Source organism: Ambystoma mexicanum, chromosome 7p (genome assembly GCF_040938575.1).
Source record: "Ambystoma mexicanum isolate Mex_15411 chromosome 7p, UKY_AmexF1_1, whole genome shotgun sequence".
Lineage (NCBI taxonomy): Eukaryota > Metazoa > Chordata > Amphibia > Caudata > Ambystomatidae > Ambystoma > Ambystoma mexicanum.
The window spans coordinates 749,326,381-749,345,990 of record NC_090939.1 but is presented as its reverse complement, the minus strand read 5'-3'; positions in this window follow the sequence as shown (position 1 = coordinate 749,345,990).

The window sequence follows — 19,610 nt, the reverse complement described above, 5'->3', positions numbered from 1 at the left end:
TGGGCAACTGAAGCGACTGATACAGACGAAGATGATTATGTACAAGACATAAAGACAAGAAACAAGGCAAAACAAAGAATATTGTGATACGATATGAAAAGCCTGGAGTTAAAAAAGCAGAAATCAGAAGAGAAACAAACAAAAAACTGAATGTCAAAGGGAAATCTCCAGAAGAAGCTTGAAGATGGAAGAACAGAGGTCAAATGCAAATCTGGGGAACTGTGCTTTTGCCAGACAGATGGGAGAAAGGAGTAGTGATCTGCAGAGCATGGATGATCATTGGACACTATAAGGAAACCATCGAAAATGCACATATGGTATGTAAACCATTATGGCCGAGACTGGCAAGACTGCTAACATGGGTCGATGACAGAGGAGGACCCCTACAGATAGTGCCATTGGAGAATTCCAAACTGTGCTTCAGAAAAAATGGTACGAGAAAAATGGGAGAAAATAAGAACTGGAGACGAATCTTCGATGCCACAGGAATGGTACATGGTACTGCAGTGATCATGGATCATTGTTGGGCATGTGGATCCAAAGCATATATTAGGTTGCCGAAGAATTGTGGAGGTATATGCACATTGGTGAATGTCCATGTTCCAGCGTTGGTGATTCCAAAAGGTGACCTGAATATTGACAGTTTCCCAAAAGCAGATGCTCACCTGAGGAAGAAGAGATCTGTGGAACTGATGAGCCGAATGAAGAGAGAGAATTATTTATCTGCCAAATCAGAAGAAGCCTTTCATGCAATCCCATATGAACACAGAGCTCATCAGTGTTCACAACAATCTTGATGCCAGGAGTTCAGATTGGAGAAAATACTAAATGGTTGCAGATAACCAGATGGGAGTTACTGCAGACCATCAACAAAACCATAAAGGGATTCAATGCAATCAAAGAAGAGTTAAGAGCGATTCAACTAATGACTCTCCAGAACAGATATGTCCTAGATATGATCACAGCTATGGATGGAGGTGTTTGTGCAAAAATCGGAGAATCATGTTGCACATTTATATCATCTCACGATGACGAAAATGGTACCTTAACAGAAGCCATAGGTATGCTGACAAAGGCACAGAATCAGATGATTGATGAAGATGACAAAGGTGATGATGACAGCTGGTTTGGATCACTGTTTTCCTGGGTTCCACAATGGATGGCAGACACATTCAAGATCCTAGAAGCCTTGTTGGTGATGATATTGCTTGGATTCTGTGTTATCAAGATAATAATCTGTCAGAAAACTGCAAAAAAGGCCATAGGGATGAAAATCATGATTGACGTTGAGTCAGGATGGAAGCCCAAAGACCTGACAGATGAAGAAATAAGAGACTTTGTGAAGGCCAGCGTTTATGCACCAGAAGGAACTAAATTTCGGTACCCGAAGAAACATAGAAAATATGTGGGAAAATGGATCTATTGCAATCCAAGTGGAGAATGTCAACTAATGACATGGAACAAAGACGAGCATGTAAGAACAGCAGGATGTTTAAAGGGAGTGATAAAGATATGGACCCCAAAGGAACATTTCTGCAGACCTAGATGTCTAGATCCAAAGGATGACAGAAAGGTGAATGCAAAGAAAGAAGTAGGAGTGGTTGATGAATCACCCAGAGGGGGGAGTGAAGAGGAAGTGCCAGGCATCATCCGCACTCCAGCCACCCCCTTTGAAGTGCCAGGAACATTCACGCCAAAATATGTGACGTATGGAGAACAGATAAACCAGCAGAGAGCCGCAGTTGGGCTCTGCCCAGTGCCTATCGGAGTAACAGCACCTATCTAAGTACCGTCACCTAAGCAAACCTGGACAGTAAGTTATCCACCGAGAAATCCATATCTACAGACACGAAAAAAGGACGTTTGTCAGAATGGAATACCTGAAGAAGCCAAGAAGATACTAAAAGAAGACGACTGGTGACGTCATAAGAGATCGGACTGATGCACATATAGATACTGACCTGAGAATGCTGATAAAGAGACGAAATAACATGGATAAGTGACATATTGAGCCTAAGGTGAAACAGTTGACTTCAAGATGAAGAAAATTATGCCATATGCACGATGAAGACATTGGGCCTCATTAGGAGTTTGGAGGTAACCATATCATAGCGCCATGGCTGCCTCCAAACCCTTACCGACTCCGCCCTGGTGAATGGAGCTATTACCGCCCCATTCCAAGGTTGGCGGGCGGTAATTCCCCATTCACCAGGGCCCTTCCCCATTCCCATTTGAGCCCCCACAGGGCTCAATGGGAATGGGGAAGGCGCTAATAACGGTACCGCAAATTACGGTACCGTTATTAGCTCCAAAGTCCCTTTGCGGGTCCCGTCCTTAACGCCTGGAAAAACCAGGCGTTAAGGGAGAACCCGCAAAGGGAACTCGTAGTGGGGTGGTAAGGGATTACCAGCACCGGTGCCTTACCAGTGCCGGTAATCCCTTACCGCCCACCTCATAAAGAGGCCCATTAAGCCAGTTTAAACGTGTACATATGCAAGAAACCACAAGAAGCAGAGAAATTGTGAAGCTTGCTTATGCTTGGTAGTAAAATAGATTGCGGCAAGCGCCAACTATACACATATTTACCTCAAACGTACTTTATAGATGAGTGAAAATCCACTACGCACATGAGCAGAATTGGATAGAGTTTACCAAAGGTCTCAAGAGGTGAGTGTCAGACTTCGGCTCCACCTTCCCCTTCTCCTCACCTGAATCTTCTGATACTGAGTCCTTTACCGTAGCCCGGATTCGGGGACGTTCCTTCTTCTTCGTTGAGATAAGATCCTTAGGTGTTCTAACCTTCTTATCGTGCAAGTAAGGTCTGGCCCCTCCGGAGGACACCTTGGCAGTGGTGGAAACCTGCCGTGGGGGGCTCCCAGTGGGCCAGCCTCGGTGCCCAAGGGAAAAAGCCGGAACGGCAGAAAAAACCCTTGAATGAAGATCTGCAGGCGAGGTGAGGAGTGGTTCCTAAGGAAAGGTATAAGGCAGGTTCTCCCAGGCTGAAATGATGAAGATGCAGGAATGATGGACCGAGAAGCGAGGGATTTCTCTAAAGTCAGGACACTGTAGAATGCCTGGAGTGCCAGATGCCTCGGACACCGAAACTGATAGGAGCCGCGAGCGGTATAAGGTACAGGAAGGTAACAACGAGGAGCAGAGTGCGAAAGGTTTCGCTAGCAGAGAAATGGTTAACTGGAAGGCAAAGAGAGGAGCGGAATGCGAAAGGGATCGCGAGCGGAGAAAAGGTATCAGGAAGGCAGAGCGAGGAGCAGAGTGTGGGAGGTTTAGCAAGCGGAGAAAAAGTAAACAGGAAGGTAAAGCAAGGAGCGGAACGCGAAAGGGATCGCAAGCGGAGAAAAGGAATCAGGAAGGCAGAGCGAGGAGCAGAGTGCGAGGGGTTTCGCAAGCGGAGAAAAAGTAAACAGGAAGGTAAGCAAGGAGCGGAACGTGAAAGGGATCGCGAGCGGAGAAAAGGAATCAGGAAGGCAGAGCGAGGAGCAGAGTGCGAGGGGTTTCGCAAGCGGAGAAAAAGTAAACAGGAAGGTAAACAAGGAGCGGAGCGCGAAAGGATCGCGAGCGGGAAAGGCAGAACACAGATAGTCGGTTATTAAAACCACGTAGGCAAGTAGAAAAACAAATGGCGTAAGAAGAGAAAACTCAAACAATAAAAGCTAACAGAACCAAACACAGAGCGGACAGAAGGGGAGAGGGACACAGGAGAAAAAACAAGCTCACGCCAAAAACGTGAGCGTGAAGGAATACTCGGAAAGAAAGTTACGAGCAACTCTGAGCGCTGGTAGTAGTGTAGGCAATACACAGATACAACGCGCTGAGCTGGGGGCGGAGCCTAGATTTATAGTGGAGGCAGCCAAGATGGGTGAGGACTAGAGCGTCCATCGATCCCACAGCTTCCACCCTCAATTCCTGACAGTATACCCCCTCTTCCTGTGGGGTCCTCCCGGCTTGCCTGGGTGAAAACGATGGAACCTTTTCACAAGATGAGGAGCATGTATGTGGTAGTCAAGCTCCCAGGTTCTCTCCTCCTTAGGATAGCCCCTCCAATGTACCAGGTACTGTAACCTGCCCTTACGATACCCGGAATTGATCAAAGGAGCCACCTCGTACTCGTCCGGGGCAGGATCCACCTTAGGGCGTCCCTTATGAACAGGCCTCTGAAATGGGTCTTCCTTGTACGCCTTGAGAAGAGAGGTGTGAAAAACAGGGTGAATCCTCTTGAGGGAATCCGGGAGTTTAAGTTTGAAAGCCATCGGATTGATCTGTTGAACTATGGGAGAGGGTCCTAGAAATCTAGAAGAAAACTTCCCCTTGTGAATCCATCTGGGAAGAAATCTGGTTGACAGCCATACCAATTGTCCCACCTTCCAGTCGGGGTTTGAGTGTCTGCTCCTGTCTGCCCACTTCTTCTGGGCACCCTGGCTGGCTAGATGAGCTTTCTTGGCTGTCTCCTGTACCTCGTGCAGATCTCTAAGAGCCTCATCTAAGGCTGGAACTTTGGTCGATCGTGTATTAACCCATGGTAGATGGTGTGGGTTGAAACCGTATGTACAAAAGAACGGACTCATCTGTATGGTGGTGTGAATTGCTTTGTTATAAGCAAACTCGGCCTGGGAGAGAAATTCGAACCACCTCTCTTGCTGTGGACTACAGAAGCACCTAAGGTACTGTTCCAAGCTGGCATTGAGTCTTTCCGTTTGGCCGTTGCTTTGGGGGTGATAGCCCGAGGAGAGAGCCCTATGGATTCCCAGAACCCGACAGAGAGTGGACCAGAATTTTGAGGTGAATTGGGAACCACGATCAGTGACTATAATCCTAGGCAAACCATGCAGGCGGACTACGTCACGGAGGAAGACGGTAGCTGTCTCTGAAGCCGAAGGCAGTTGCCGAAAGGCTGAAAAGTGTGCCAACTTGCTGTAGGAGTCACAAGTGACCATAATTACAGTCGTACCAGAAGACACCGGGAGATCCACAATGTAATCCATGGAAATATGTTCCCAGGGGCGATTAGCTAGAGGAGGCTGTTGTAAGAAACCTGTTGGCCTACCCGTCTGATACTTGTTTGCAGCACAAACAGAGCAAGTAGAGACGTATTGACTCACGTCCTTTCTTAGCGTTGGCCACCAGAAACCCCTACTTAATAAGTCATAAGTCTTTCTGATGCCAGGATGACCTGTCAAGGGTAAATCATGGCACCAGGAAAGAACCATTCTTTGAAGCTTCTTGGTGGGAACATAAAGCGCCTCCTCATGGTAATACAATCCATCCTTCCCTTTGGTGATAGTAGGCGCGAGCTCTGGGCAACTCTGATACAGGGGTATAAGCTCCTTGAGAAAAGTGGTCGTGGAGGCCAAAATCCTGAGCTTGGGGAGAACAAAGTCATGCCCTTGATATAATCCTGACACTTCCCCCTTACTTCAGGACAAGGCGTCAGCCTTCTTGTTCTCCGTCCCAGGGATGTAAGTTATCACAAAGTCATACTGTAGAAAGAAATAGGCCCATCGGGCATGACGGGCATTGGTGCATTCCATCTGCTGGAGTACCCTGAGATTTCTGTGATCGGTGCGAATCAAGAAGCTATGAGCAGCTCCCTGTAGGAGATGACGCCATTCCTGACAAGCTAGCTTGATGGCTAGTAGCTCTCTTTCCAATACATAATAGTTCCGTTCGCTACATGTTAAGGTATTGGAGAAATAAGCTACAGGATGCTCAAGATCATCCTCAGATTCTTGGAGGAGTATGGCTCCCACTGCTCCAATGGAGACGTCAGTTTCCATGATGAACCGTCTTGTCTGGTCAGGTTGGATCAGGATGGGAGCCATGGAGAATCTTTCTTTAAGGAGTTGGAAAGCCTTCTGAGGTTCTCCTTCAAAAGAAAACCGTACTCCCTTCTTAAGTAGAGAGGTAAGGGGGAGCACAGTTTGTGAGAAGTTGGGGATGAAGCGCCGATAAAAATTGGCTAAACCCGGAAAGCTCTGTAGCTCCTTTATGTTTCCGGGTTCCTTCCAATCGTGAATGGCCTTAACCTTTCTTGGGTCCATTTCGATACCTTCTTGAGAAAGGATGAACCCAAGGTAGGACACAGAAGTAGCATCAAACTGACATTTTCCGGGCTTGACCAACAACCAATGGATAAGGAGTCTTCTCAACACCTTCTTGACCTGTGATCTGTGTTCATCAAGGGATTTGGAGTAGACGAGGATGTCGTCTAGGTAGACCACCACGGATAGGTATAACATGTCAGCAAACACCTTGTCCATATACCTCTGGAAAACTGCCAGGGCATTGACAAGACCGAACGGCATGACTCTATACTCGTACAAGCCGAACGGAGTGCGAAAGGCGGTCTTCCATTCGTCCCCCTCCTTGATCCTAAGGAGGTGATAGGCCCCTCTTAGATCTAACTTGGTGAAATACATAGCCCCTTGAACCGCCTCCAGGATGTCTCGTATCAGGGGCATGGGGTAGCTATCCCTTATAGTGATCTTATTAAGTCCTCTGAAGTCTATGCATGGGCGCAACTCATCCGAATCCTTCTTGGGGATAAAAAACAATGATGCACCGCAGGATGACTTGGATTCCTGAATCAGCCCGTTCTTTAAATTAGCGTCCAGATATTCTCTGAGGGCCCTTCGTTCCGGAATGGACAGGGGATACATCCTTCCGAAAGGCACGATAGAATCAGGCACCAGGTCGATAGAGCAGTCCTCTGCCCGGTGTGGGGGTAGCTGTTTGGGGAGAGTATCCAGAAAGACTTCGGTGTATTCATGGTATTGGGGCGGAACTGTTGCTACAGTTAAGGAGCCGGGAGCTTCGGGACCTCCCCCAGTCACCACCATAGCCGCAGCAGTAATTAGACAGTTTGATTTGCAGAACTGGGAGTCGAAGCACACCTTGTTGGCAGACCAATCGATAAGAGGATTATGCCTCCTCAACCAAGGTATCCCCAGAACTAAAGGAAAATGTGCTGCACGTATCTGGTCGAATACCAGGAGCTCTTGGTGATTGCCCACTCTCATCTGCAATGGAATCGACTCCCTCAGGATACGACCCGAAGAAAGAGGTTCACCATCAACACCCTCAACAGGTATGGGTCTGGACTTGGGTCTGGTAGAGACTAGGTTCTCCTTAGCCCAGTTAAGGTCCATGAAGTTACCCGCGGCACCACAATCCAACATTGCCAATACCTCTACTGATGTCGCTTCAGATAACTTCACGTGGACCTTGAAAACCATTAAACTATTGTCTTCGCCCTCTTCTAGGGTTCTTGAGTGGATGCAAGGGTAACTGGCAGGTCCCCCGAGACTTCCCTTGCAGCAGCCCGGGGGTGGAAGTTTTCCTTCTTCCTAGGAGGAACTTCTGGACAGTTTCTCAACAGGTGTTTAGAGGATCCACAATACATGCACAATCCCGCCTCTCGGCGCCGTCTCCTTTCTTCAGGAGTCAGAGGTCCGCGAGCTGCTCCAATCTGCATTGACTCTTCGGTGGACGATACCGGTCTCTGAACTGGAGTCTGGGAGGGCAGGCCTATCGTCTGTGAGGTTCCCCGTGGGCGTCTCCTTTCTTGTCGGCGTTCATGCAGCCTGAACTCGATCTGGAGAGACAAGGTCATCAGGTCACGAAATGACTGTGGTCTGGCTATCCTCGCAAGCTCATCCTTGATCTCGTCCTGAAGTCCTCTTCTGAAGATCATCTGTTGAGCCGAGTCCGGCCAGTCCGCCTTTGCAGCCAGTCTGAGGAAGCGTGAGATATATGTTTGCATGTCCGTATTTCCTTGACGGACATCAAGAATGGCTTCTAATGAGAAGTATAGAACCTCAGGTCTATCAAATCTATCCTTAAAGGCTGTCACAAACTGATCGTAGACATTCAGGGATGGATCATCATTGGAGACCAGTGGTGTTGCCCATGATAAGGCATTCCCAGAGAGATTGGCAATTATGAATCCGACCTTGGCACGGCTAGTCTCATATGCATGAGGCCTGAATGTGAAGTATACTTTACAGGCGTCCAGGAAATCCTTGAGACCTCCTGGATGACCATCATACTTGCCGAACAAGAGAGGCATCGTGGGTAGGTCTCCGTGGTCATCTCGACGCAATACTACTTGTTGGCGAAGGACTATGTTTTTAGCCCTTAGGGATTGTACTTCAGCTGTCAGGTTCTGTATAGCCGCTACGAGTTCCTGGTATTGTTCCAAGGATGCCATGTTTGTAGTTGGGCGTTGTATGCTGTCAGACTTCGGCTCCACCTCCCCCTTCTCCTCATCTGAATCTTCTGATACTGAGTCCTTTACCGTAGCCCGGATTCGGGGACGTTCCTTCTTCTTGGTTGAGATAAGATCCTTAGGTGTTCTAACCTTCTTATCGTGCAAGTAAGGTCTGGCCCCTCCGGAGGCCAACTTGGCAGTGGTGGAAACCTGCCGTGGGGGGCTCCCAGTGGGCCAGCCTCGGTGCCCAAGGGAAAAACCCTTGAATGAAGATCTGCAGGCGAGGTGAGGAGTGGTTCCTAAGGAAAGGTATAAGGCAGGTTCTCCCAGGCTGAAATGATGAAGATGCAGGAATGATGGACCGAGAAGCGAGGGCTTTCTCTAAAGTCAGGACACTGTAGAATGCCTGGAGTGCCAGATGCCTCGGACACCGAAACTGATAGGAGCCGCGAGCGGTATAAGGTACAGGAAGGTAACAACGAGGAGCAGAGTGCGAAAGGTTTCGCTAGCAGTGAAATGGTTAACTGGAAGGCAAAGAGAGGAGCGGAACGCGAAAGGGATCACGAGCGGAGAAAAGGTATCAGGAAGGCAGAGCGAGGAGCAGAGTGCGAGAGGTTTAGCAAGCGGAGAAAAAGTAAACAGGAAGGTAAAGCAAGGAGCGGAACGCGGAAGGGATCGCGAGCAGAGAAAAGGAATCAGGAAGGCAGAGCGAGGAGCAGAGTGCAAAGGGTTTCGCAAGCGGAGAAAAAGTAAACAGGAAGGTAAGCAAGGAGCGGAACGCGAAAGGGATCGCGAGCGGAGAAAAGGAATCAGGAAGGCAGAGCGAGGAGCAGAGTGCGAGGGGTTTCGCAAGCGGAGAAAAAGTAAACAGGAAGGTAATCAAGGAGCGGAAAGGCAGAACACAGATAGTCGGTTACTAAAATCACGTAGGCAAGTAGAAAAACAAATGGCGTACGAAGAGAAAACTCAAACAATTAAAGCTAACAGAACCAAACACAGAGCGGACAGAAGGGGAGAGGGACACAGGAGAAAAAACAAGCTCACGCCGAAAACGTGAGCGTGAAGGAATACTCGGAAAGAAAGTTACGAGCAACTCTGAGCGCTGGTAGTAGTGTAGGCAATACACAGATACAACGCGCTGAGCTGGGGGCGGAGCCTAGATTTATAGTGGAGGCAGCCATGATGGGTGTGGACTAAAGCGTCCATCGATCCCACAGCTTCCACCCTCGATTCCTGACAGTGAGGGCCGCAGCAAACAAATCAGGAATTAAAGACGGATAGAAACTCAGCTGAAGTTAACCATGCAAAGAAGCCATGGTCCTATCAGACTGGAATAGGCTAGCAATGCCTACAATTAAAGAGAAAAATAACAGAGTCTCCTGTTCAGCAAGGTTGAGATAAACCACAGATGGCAGAAGACTGGCAGAAGTAAATCAAATACACGAAAATGCATGAAGAAGAGGCCGATTTCACAGTGTCCTAGTCACGTGGCAAGGCAGGCAGAAGGGCATGAGACTTTCACACCTACGCATGGAGCCTTGCCATACCCATAGTCCTTAACTTTCTCAGACCAAGGAGCAGACTCAAGGCCAAACTACAAAGCAGTAATTGACACACGACCACTGAGGTGATGGATGATTGTAAAATAATTTGAGGGAAGCTGGGGTGCAAACTTACTCCCTGCACCTGGCTAATTATTTTTCATGCTGCTAAGCGCAAGTGGAAAAGTTAGAGTGGGCTAGATGCCAAGCCAATCACAGTGGACCATGTAATCTCGGGTCCTATAGAGAGTAGAGCCAACAGGACGTTGTACTTTCAGTGACGTTTACAGTGGCCAGTTTTGAAGGAAGGGCTTAGTTGCCCCACCTGACGTTGATTATCCAGTCCCCTCTCCCCGTTACCATATACAGATATAGTACCTATGTAACAGTTACATTCCTATAACCAATCAAGTTGCATGTTAGGTTTTTAAGATTGCACATCAATGACGATGATATTTTCTTATAAAGGTTGTGTTTTATCTGAAATTATTTGGAGTTTAAGCGAGAAGGAAGATCGAGTGGTTGCTGACGTTCATTAAACTCCCTATTTTTTGTACTTGCCATTAAACGGACTCCCTTTGCCAAACTATTGAGTTGTCATTATTATTTGGTGCAAGAATATGAATCTGCATCCCCATTTATCTCGGGGGTGCTGCTGCTCATCTTAAAGGGCTGTTTGGAGACCCCCAGTCTTATAGGCCGGTTGGGGTCCATCCAGTTCACCATCATTGCATCCATCAATGTCTTCCATTTCTTCATCCATTCCTTCCATCAACCGTCCATTTCATTAATGTGTCAATCCATTTCTTCTATTTTTCTATCCATTCATTCCATTTATCCATTTTGTAAAGGCATCCATCCGTTTCACAAGGAAATAACAGTGTCACCTTAAGTTCCTGGTATTCATTGGGTACAGTGCACACTAACCAAAAGGCCTGGATGAATCTCCCATGAAAAACCATATGCAAATTACCGCTGCCTCGACCACTGGATTTGTGTGCAGTTGCAGGAGCCTTCGGGACAATCGAGTGGTGGAGAAAAAAGGGTGTGGCATGAGGAGCAGGGCCTGCCCTCCCTTCCCCTGGGTCCAACATATCCTTCTGTCCACATCATGTGTCTCTGCTCCTCTGGCCTAATGCATACCTTGCTGGAGCAAGCATATACAACCTGGAGAAAAACATGTCCCGGAGACCATGCAAAATGGCTGCTCTACCTGGCACAAGTCCCAAAAACATAACAACATAACATAACATAACAGGATCTAGGAAAGCCAGGAACAAAACGAGCTTTGAATTTTTTTTAAAAAAATTATGTGAAAAGTAAGTGTGTGTGTGTGTGTGCGTGCGTGCGTGCGTGCGTGTGTAACCTAAGCAGTTCAATCTCAATTAAGTTTCAAAAATTAGCAGGAAGATCAAGAAAACCATGAGCATGTGAAGTGGAAGACATGAGCTATGCAGTTATCTAGAGCTGTGTGTGCATTGTGCTTGTGATACATGCATTTGTGATGTTTGGAATGTAACGTAAGAGCTGTTATATAGCGCCCTTCTGACAATAATGTTGGCTTCACTGTGAGTCTCTGTAAACAAAGCTGGTGTGCTGTGTTAGTAGGAAGGAAGGACAGGCCGGTGTGGAAAAGGGAAGAGCGCACATTTGAAGTAAGCAGTGAGGTCAGGGCTCAAAGACTTAAAGGGTGTGGAGCTAAAGTCCTTCCTTGGTTTTGGATACCGTGGTCAAGTTTGGAGTATCGTAGGAGGCGAGATGGGTAACCATATGGGGTATCCCCTGATTGGTTGCTTGCAGAGAGTCAACTGACGGGGTGTATAGCAGACCAAACTCGTTTTAGCATTTTGAATTGTCAATTATAGTGCCTATTCACTTTAGGGGTGAGGAGGGAAGGTGGTGAAATGATAGTTGCATTGGTATACAGCATTGTGTTTCCCTAAGGAGGAGGTACACCATATTGTCTCCAATGTGGGGTCTTTTTGTATGGGGAACTGTGTGTGCCCCTATACATGGCGCGTCAAAGGGTTTGGGCTGTTTCTTTTTCTGTTAGTCTTGGCCCAACAGTGGTGGTGGATGTTATCCATGTCTCCACAATGAAGAGGCCATCCAAGTCCTGTGGGATGATGAGGCTGGCAATGTCTGCTGCATTTTCCATTGCTCAGTGGACATTGGCGAGCATCAGTGTTAGTGCAGTGGTGGAAGATTGAGTGCTGATTGGGTCTATGGTGGTGCGGGTGAGGTTGCTGTCATGCAGTGTCCATGATGTTGCTGGTGAGTGGCGTGGTTTGCAATGAGTGGTGATGGTGGAGATGGGCTGTTGGGAGAGAGTGGTAAACCACATTAGAGGTAGCTTACCTGATGTTAGAGGAGCAGGGGTTCTGGTCCTGGGTCCTCCTGGACCACATAGGTTCAAACAGGAATTCCCCTTTTCTTAGTCTGCAGTTCGCTTCCTTTGCCCAGGCAAGAAACACACTTTAATCTAACAGTTAACAAGAGACAGGAAGGGGCAGCGCTAAGCAGGACTTTCTGAAAGTCGCACATAAAAAAGATGGATTTGGTCCGGTTGATTATGTGCGGCCCTCGGAAAGCGAGAAAAGGACATGCCTGTGGGTTTTTTATTTGGGAGGTTTCACCCGCGACCCCCCTTTGCTCCTCCCCACCCCCACCCACACTCTCTCCCACAGGATTACCTCGAAATCGGGGGGTTTTGCCCCCAAACCTCTCCCCCTCAGCCCCCACCGCCTCCCTCACATCAAAGACTCCCCCAAACCAAAAAACACACAACACACACGACACACAACACACCAACACACACACACATACACACACTTACCTGTTCTCGACCTACTTTGCTTCCAGGTCCTGGTGAACCTGTCAGCCCCTCCGCACACTCGTGTGCGGCAGGGGTGAGAGTTCAATTTAGAAAGACCGCTCCGTGCAGTGAAAGAGCTGTCTTTCTAAATCGATTTTTTTTCCATTCAGGGGAAAAAAAGTAATTTGACCTAGAACGCTTAGGTCATGTCACTTAAATCCACTTGGACCATCTTTCCAACTGCAAAAGAAAAGAAGATGGCGCGCTGCTTAAGTACGGGAAAAGAGCAGCAAAAAAGAAGGCACCAAAATATTAGCAGTGATTGACAGGCGGTTGGGGCTGAGGTCTTGTGAACTAGATCCACTTGCACCAACTCACCCGCTGTATGTGCTGGCTGAGCTCTTTACAAGACTCTCCTTCAGCCTCTGGCCCTTCTCTCCATTCTCCATCAAACAGGTTTTCCTGATCTAGTTTCCTCGCGACTTGCTCTGCAACTCTGTTCACACTCTTCCAAGTCTCCTCTAGTGGCTCCTCTAGTAGAGATGAAAGAGGTCTTTGCCTGTGTGAAGTCGTTCTGCTGGTTGAGATGTTACTGACCATGATGTTTTCTGTGACACTTCAACACACTGCACAGTCACAGTACATTTGCCAGCTCTCGCCAGCTGTGACTCTACTCTGTGGGTAATTTATGGGCGAGGGTATTACAGTGAGGGGATTACTGCAAGGTAGGCCTCCAGTATACAATATGGCCTCCTGATGTTATCAATACACCTTTACTGCAGTAAGGAACTATTCTTTTAATAATGTTGTGTTCTGTAGCCTTCCTATTGCTGTGTGGCTTTTCTCCTTCACTGGTGAAATATCCCACTGCCACCAGTTAAATAGTAGGAGAGGTGAACCAGGTTTGATAAGACTACAATTAAAATCACTGGCAACGCCAAGAGTTTTGCCTTTTGTGTACGCATTGGCTAGGAATGTTCCAGGTACCGTTAAAATGGTATGACTTGGTCACAAATGACAACAGTTGGCCAATGGTGTTCATATCTGGGCATATTATGCCAGTGCCTGACAAATGCCTATCCAAGAGCCAAAACGGTTGGCTTTGCCACTGCTGGTCTTTAAAATGAATTCAGTGCAAATGATAGATGCAAGGACACACATATTGCTTGTAGATCATGTGGCATGATGGCTTGCTTAGTTAATCCATTTGCATGATGGCTTGCTTAGTTAATTCATTTTTGTTAGACCAGAAGCTGTTTTACTGCTGCAATGAAGCTATTTCCTCCACATCCTCCTTCTCGTTATAGTACTTACCTATGAGGTGCCCAGTGGGGGCTCGTCCATAGAGGGCGCATCGGCTCCGCCTCTCCCACCCACCCTACATTTTTGGGACCCTTCAGGTCCCCCTGAAGAAACCTAGAGAAGCAAAAAAAGAATAATTCCCATTTGCATTAAGCAGCAAGTGATTTTAACTTGCTCCATAATAATGCAAATGTAGTATTTGCAGTTGCAAAGATTCTTAAAGACATTTCAATTGTTTGCAAATGCAAAGACTGGTGGTGTCCCTTATGCCCTACACAGCATTTTACATGGATGAAAGCGGGTGAATAAAACGCCCATGTCTTCACTCATGTAAAGCTTTGTGAAGGCACTAGGTAGACCACGGGTGACGGCACACCCGTCAAGATGCTTCAGTGCGCTAGAAAATCTGGGACAGGAGGCATCCTAAAGAGCTGTTTCATCCTCACTCTCTCTGTCTGTCTCAGGCCGGGGGTGGGGTGGGAATAGGCAGGCGGAGCGGCATACGTGATGCAGGTAAGCTGTATGGAGCTGTGACTCCTTGTGAATGAAGTGTTCTTGTGAGTGTCATGTGTATTATAGAGAGATTCCATATGAGTGCATGACTTCGTGTGTGCATGTGTCTACGTGAATGGGTTTATGTGCGTGAGCGAAGTGTTCCGCTGGGCACTGTGTGAATGAATCATTCACACGACATTCACCAGAACAATCACTCAGCCAGGTGCGCTGACTCATATTTACATGCACACAAGCAGTCACACACACCCACACAGCTTCTCTAAAACATCCAATCATGTAGAGAAGCTGGGTGGGGCTTGTGTGAATGTGTATGTCTGCGTGAGTCAACGGTGCTGGAGTGGGCTGTGTGTATAATTGAGAGGTGATGTGTGGGTGACTGACTGCTTGTGTGTATGTGCTTATATGAATGTGTGTAACTGCATGAGTGAAGTGCTCTGCTGGGTGCTGGGTGAACTAATCATTCACACAACACCCACCAGAACACTTAGGCAGATACCCATATTAATACATGTATGTACACAACGGGCCCCCATACAGTTTCTCTCACTGATTCTTTTTTTAAACTTCTTTTTATTATTCAGCATGGCAGCAAAACACAAGCGAACAGCATAAGGCGTTACAATATGAATACCGTATACATAATGTAGGTTCACAGAGGTTACTTCACATAATATCACAATCAATGGGTACAATCACAGCATGGATTGGGCAACAGAAGACCGCAATAGGGGTGAGGACCCGAGCAGGCGGGGGGAAGGGGGCGTGGGGGGAGGTATCCGGTGTCGCGATTAGATCGGACATGTAAGAGCGGAACTTAAGCCATACATTTCTAGGTCTGGAGTGGGCAGGTTGCATATGGGACCAGGCTTCCTCAGAGTCCGAGGCTCAAGTGACCGCCCTCAGCCATTGAGCGTGTGTGGGAGGCGAGGGGCGAAGCCAACAAAGCAGGATGGAGCGCACCGCTAGCAGCAGGCAGAGGCCGGCTAATTTTTTGGAATCACGGGAGAGGCCTGGGAGATCATGAAAGAGACATACCAACGGGGAAGGAACAATGGGATGGTCGAGAACCGCAGATATTGTCGAGCAAACTGCCTCCCAAAACTGTGAGAGGCGAGGGCAGGACCAAATCATGTGAATGTAGTTGGCATCGTCTCGATAGCATCTAGGGCAGCTGGAAGGGTGATCCCTGGACATACGATGTAGTCTGATCGGGGTGTAGTGAAACCTGTGTAGTACTTTGAACTGAATGAGTTTAAGACGGGAGTTAAAGGACACTCGATGTATACGCTCGCATAGATGTGCCCAGCGCTCATCCGACATTTCAACACCCAGGTCTACCCCCCACACACACTTCAGTTTAGTGAAATCTGGGACAGATCTGGATTGCAACATCGTGTATAACCTAAAGATTTTACCTCTTGTGGGCCCAGGGGAGGTGAGCTCCTCAATAGCCGGGTCGTCCGGAGGCAGCGCAGGGAACGTTTGATAATTACGTTTGAGGGTCCTGCGGAGGGATGCGTACTGAAGCCATGCACCATGGTCACTCCTCAGGGGCAACAGGAGATCGGGCCATTCAACAAATATACCCTGGTCAAACACATCACGCAGCAGCTCGTAGCCTGCGTCGGCCCAGCGACGAACCGTGCCCGGTAGGACCTGCTGTACCCCCGGGAAGAAATTCCAGAGAGGGAGGTTGCCGTGAAAGGCGTAAGTTGTTTTGACTACTCTCCACATCTTCGCTAATGCGATGGAAGTGCAGGCGACCGGGCTCTGTGAGTCCAGTGCTAAGGGGGCGGGTTGTATCACCAAGGAGCGGATATCCCGGTCACAAACCGCAAGCTTCTCCAGTCGAACATGCGGGGGAGGGTCAATTGTATTAAACCAGTGAGAAGTATATTGGATTTGGGATACCAGCCAGTATTTGAGGAAGTTAGGGGCACCGAAGCCCCCGTTAGAGATGGGAGTGGACAGGGTATCAATTTTAAGGCGGACCGCACCCGAGTGCCAGAGAAAGGAATTCACAGTGCGAGTCAAGTCCCGGAAGAAGCCCCCCCACAGCCACAAGGGTATGTTAGTGAACCTGTAAAGCAACTGGGGTAACACCACCATCTTCAATAGCCCTATCCTGCCTGCCAGGGAAATCGGGAGCTTGTCCCAGGCCCGGACCTTAGCCGTCAGGTGTGTGAAATACTTCTGATAGTTTTCTTTGAAGGTCAGCGCCTGCTGGCGCGTCACCACTATTCCCAAGTAGGTGAATGTGGACTGAGCCCATGTGAAGCCAAAGGTGTCAGGAGGAGGGAGAGTGCATTCTGTGAGTGGAAAAAGAATGGATTTCGAACAATTCACTTTAAGACCAGAGATTCGACGGAACCGAATGATGTCCTCCAATATTGGGGGTAAGTTGATGGAGGGAGAGCGCACAAACAACAATGCATCATCCGCATATAGGGACACTATGTCCGACTGGCCCGCAGTGCGGAGGCCTCTGTGAGCATGAAGTTGGCGGAGCATATCAGCGAAGGGCTCTATTGCTATAGCGAAGATCAAGGGAGAGAAGGGGCACCCCTGTCTCGTCCCCCTGGTGATCTCAAAGAGGGGGGAGCAGTGGTCGTCGGTGCGGACCCTGGCCACCGGGGAAGAGTAAAGCAATCTGACCCCGGAGAGAAAGGAGGGGCCGAATTTGCAACTATCGAGAACCCGCCATAGGTACCTCCAAGAGACCGAGTCAAACGCCTTTTGCATGTCGAGGGTGACAGTCACTGCTTGCGTGTCGGGACTGATTCTGTTAATTATATTAAATAGGCGCCTCAGGCTCAAAGAGGTGGAGCGACCCGGAATGAAACCAGCCTGATCTGGATGGATGATAGATGGCAGGAGGGGAGCCAACCGGAGCGCCAGTGCCTTGGCATATACCTTGACGTCACAATTTATGAGTGAAAGCGGCCGGTATGAACCACATTGCAGGGGGAATTTACCTGATTTAAGTAGTACTGTGATTGTGGCCTCCCGGAGTGAAGGGGGGAATACACCGGACTCCACAGACTCCTCCCAGAGAGCTAGCAAGTGAGGAAGCAGCTGTGACTTAAAATGCTTGAAAAATTCGACCGGAATACCGTCCGAACCGGGGGCACGCCCCGAGGATAAGGAGTCAATAGCGTCCGACATCTCCTCCAGTGTGAGGGGGGAATCGAGGGAAGCCACGGCTTCCGGGGACAGGGCTGAGAGAGGGAGGGCATTGAGAAAGGAGTCGATCTCCGCCACCGACACCTCATCTGAGTTAGAGTATAGGGTTTCGTAAAATGTGAAGAATTCCCTGTTGATGTCTTGCGAGGAGACAGCCCTGGAGCCGTCAGGTATCTCGACTCCGATTATGTGTGGGGACCCCGTCTCATGACGGATCAGACATGCCAGAAATCGACCGGGGCGCTCCCCTTCCCCATATCTCCTCGCCATGCCAGGACTATCCAAAAACCTTTGTTCGCGATCCGCGAGGGATCGAAACGTGTCCAATTCCGACCCTATGTCAGCCAGGTTGCCCGGGGTGGAGTGAAGCGAGCATGTAGCTTCCAGGGTAGAGAGTCTGGATTCACTAGCAGCAAGATCCCTCCGGATTGACTTAAGGACCCCATTCTCTTTGGACAACGCAATCCCTCTGATATAAGTCTTAAATGACTCCCATAGAGTGGCCTGGGTCGCTACCGAGCCCGTATTAGTCTCGAAGAATTCCTCAATCGACCGCTCGAGCTCGGAACAGAACTCTGGGTCCAGTAAGGACAGGGGTTTCAGCCTCCAGTTGCGTGTCCGGCCGGGATCAGGACCCCAACCGATGGTCACAGTGACTGGAGAGTGGTCGGACAGGGTTCTGGGGAGAATCATTAGCTGTATAACGCTCTTAACCAGTTTGTTGGAGATCACCCATCTGTCAATGCGGGAATAGGAATCGTGGACTGAGGAGTAAAAAGAGAACACACGGGAGTCCGGGTAGAAGAACCTCCACGCGTCTACCATGGCGAGACGGGGCAGGGATGATAGTGCAGCATAGGCTGCCCTAGAGAGTAGACAGGGCCTGGATCCAGATCTGATAAGGGCCACATCGAAGATCGTGTTGAAGTCGCCCCCCCAAAGGATGGGAACCAGGGGGAAGCCTTCAAGGAGGGACGTGACCTGTACATAAAAATCCGGGTCATCTAGGTTAGGGCCGTAAATGTTCATCAGGTCCACCTCCCTGTGTTGTAGCGTAGCATGAAGCAGTACATATCTGCCTTGAGGGTCTATTTGTGAGGAAATAAGAGTAAACTTGAGGCTCTTGTGAATGAGGGTCATGACCCCGCGGCTTCGGGTAGAGAAATCAGGTAAAGAATCTATGGGGACCCCAGGTTTTGGCAAAACGCATACATTGTTCCGCGCGGGCATGTGTCTCTTGTAAAAACAGAATCTTGGACCCATGACGCTCGTTCTGCAACTGGAGCTGTCTCATCTTTTTATAATTTCCCAACCCTCGTACGTTCCAGCTCATGAAGGTCAGGTCACTCTCGGTCACAGATACAGTGGTGGTTGAAAAAGAACAAATGTCAGTACCCTGCGGGCCAATTTCACGGCCCTGCAGCACCAAGTCCTGAGCACCACCTCGCGGCTCGCCTTCGCTGCCAACGCCAACTTTTTAACAACAAAAACCCTGACATGACCCACACCCACCCACATCCCCCCCCAAACAGAGGGATGACAATCCCCACCCCCCTCAACCAAAACCAAACCAAAGGCATCAGCGCCTGGGGGCCTGAGGGCCGGACTAGCCGCCGCAGTCCGGGCTGCGGCAGTTCCAATAAGACAAGGGGTGCCCACAGTGGACCTTAGCAAATAACTTGAACAGGGTTCTGGCACATGTTGATGTGGCACACATTTGTAAAATGAACACAACAAGCAGATTACAAAATAGAGGATCAAGTAACCCCGATGCAGGAAGGCGGCCTTGCCTGGCCCCTCCACGTCGGGACAGAAGGATAACTGCAAAACCGTGAACAGAGGGGAGGGGTCAACCAGGGAAATGTTCGTCGATGAACCTGGAGGCCTCCTCCGGGATCGTGAAAAAAAACACCTGGTTGACGTGTTCTATGCGGAGTTTGGCAGGGTAGAGCATAGCATATTTGACTGAGTGGTCCCACAGCCTGCGCTTCACAGCCTGGAAAGTCTTGCGTTCACGTTGGACGGCCGT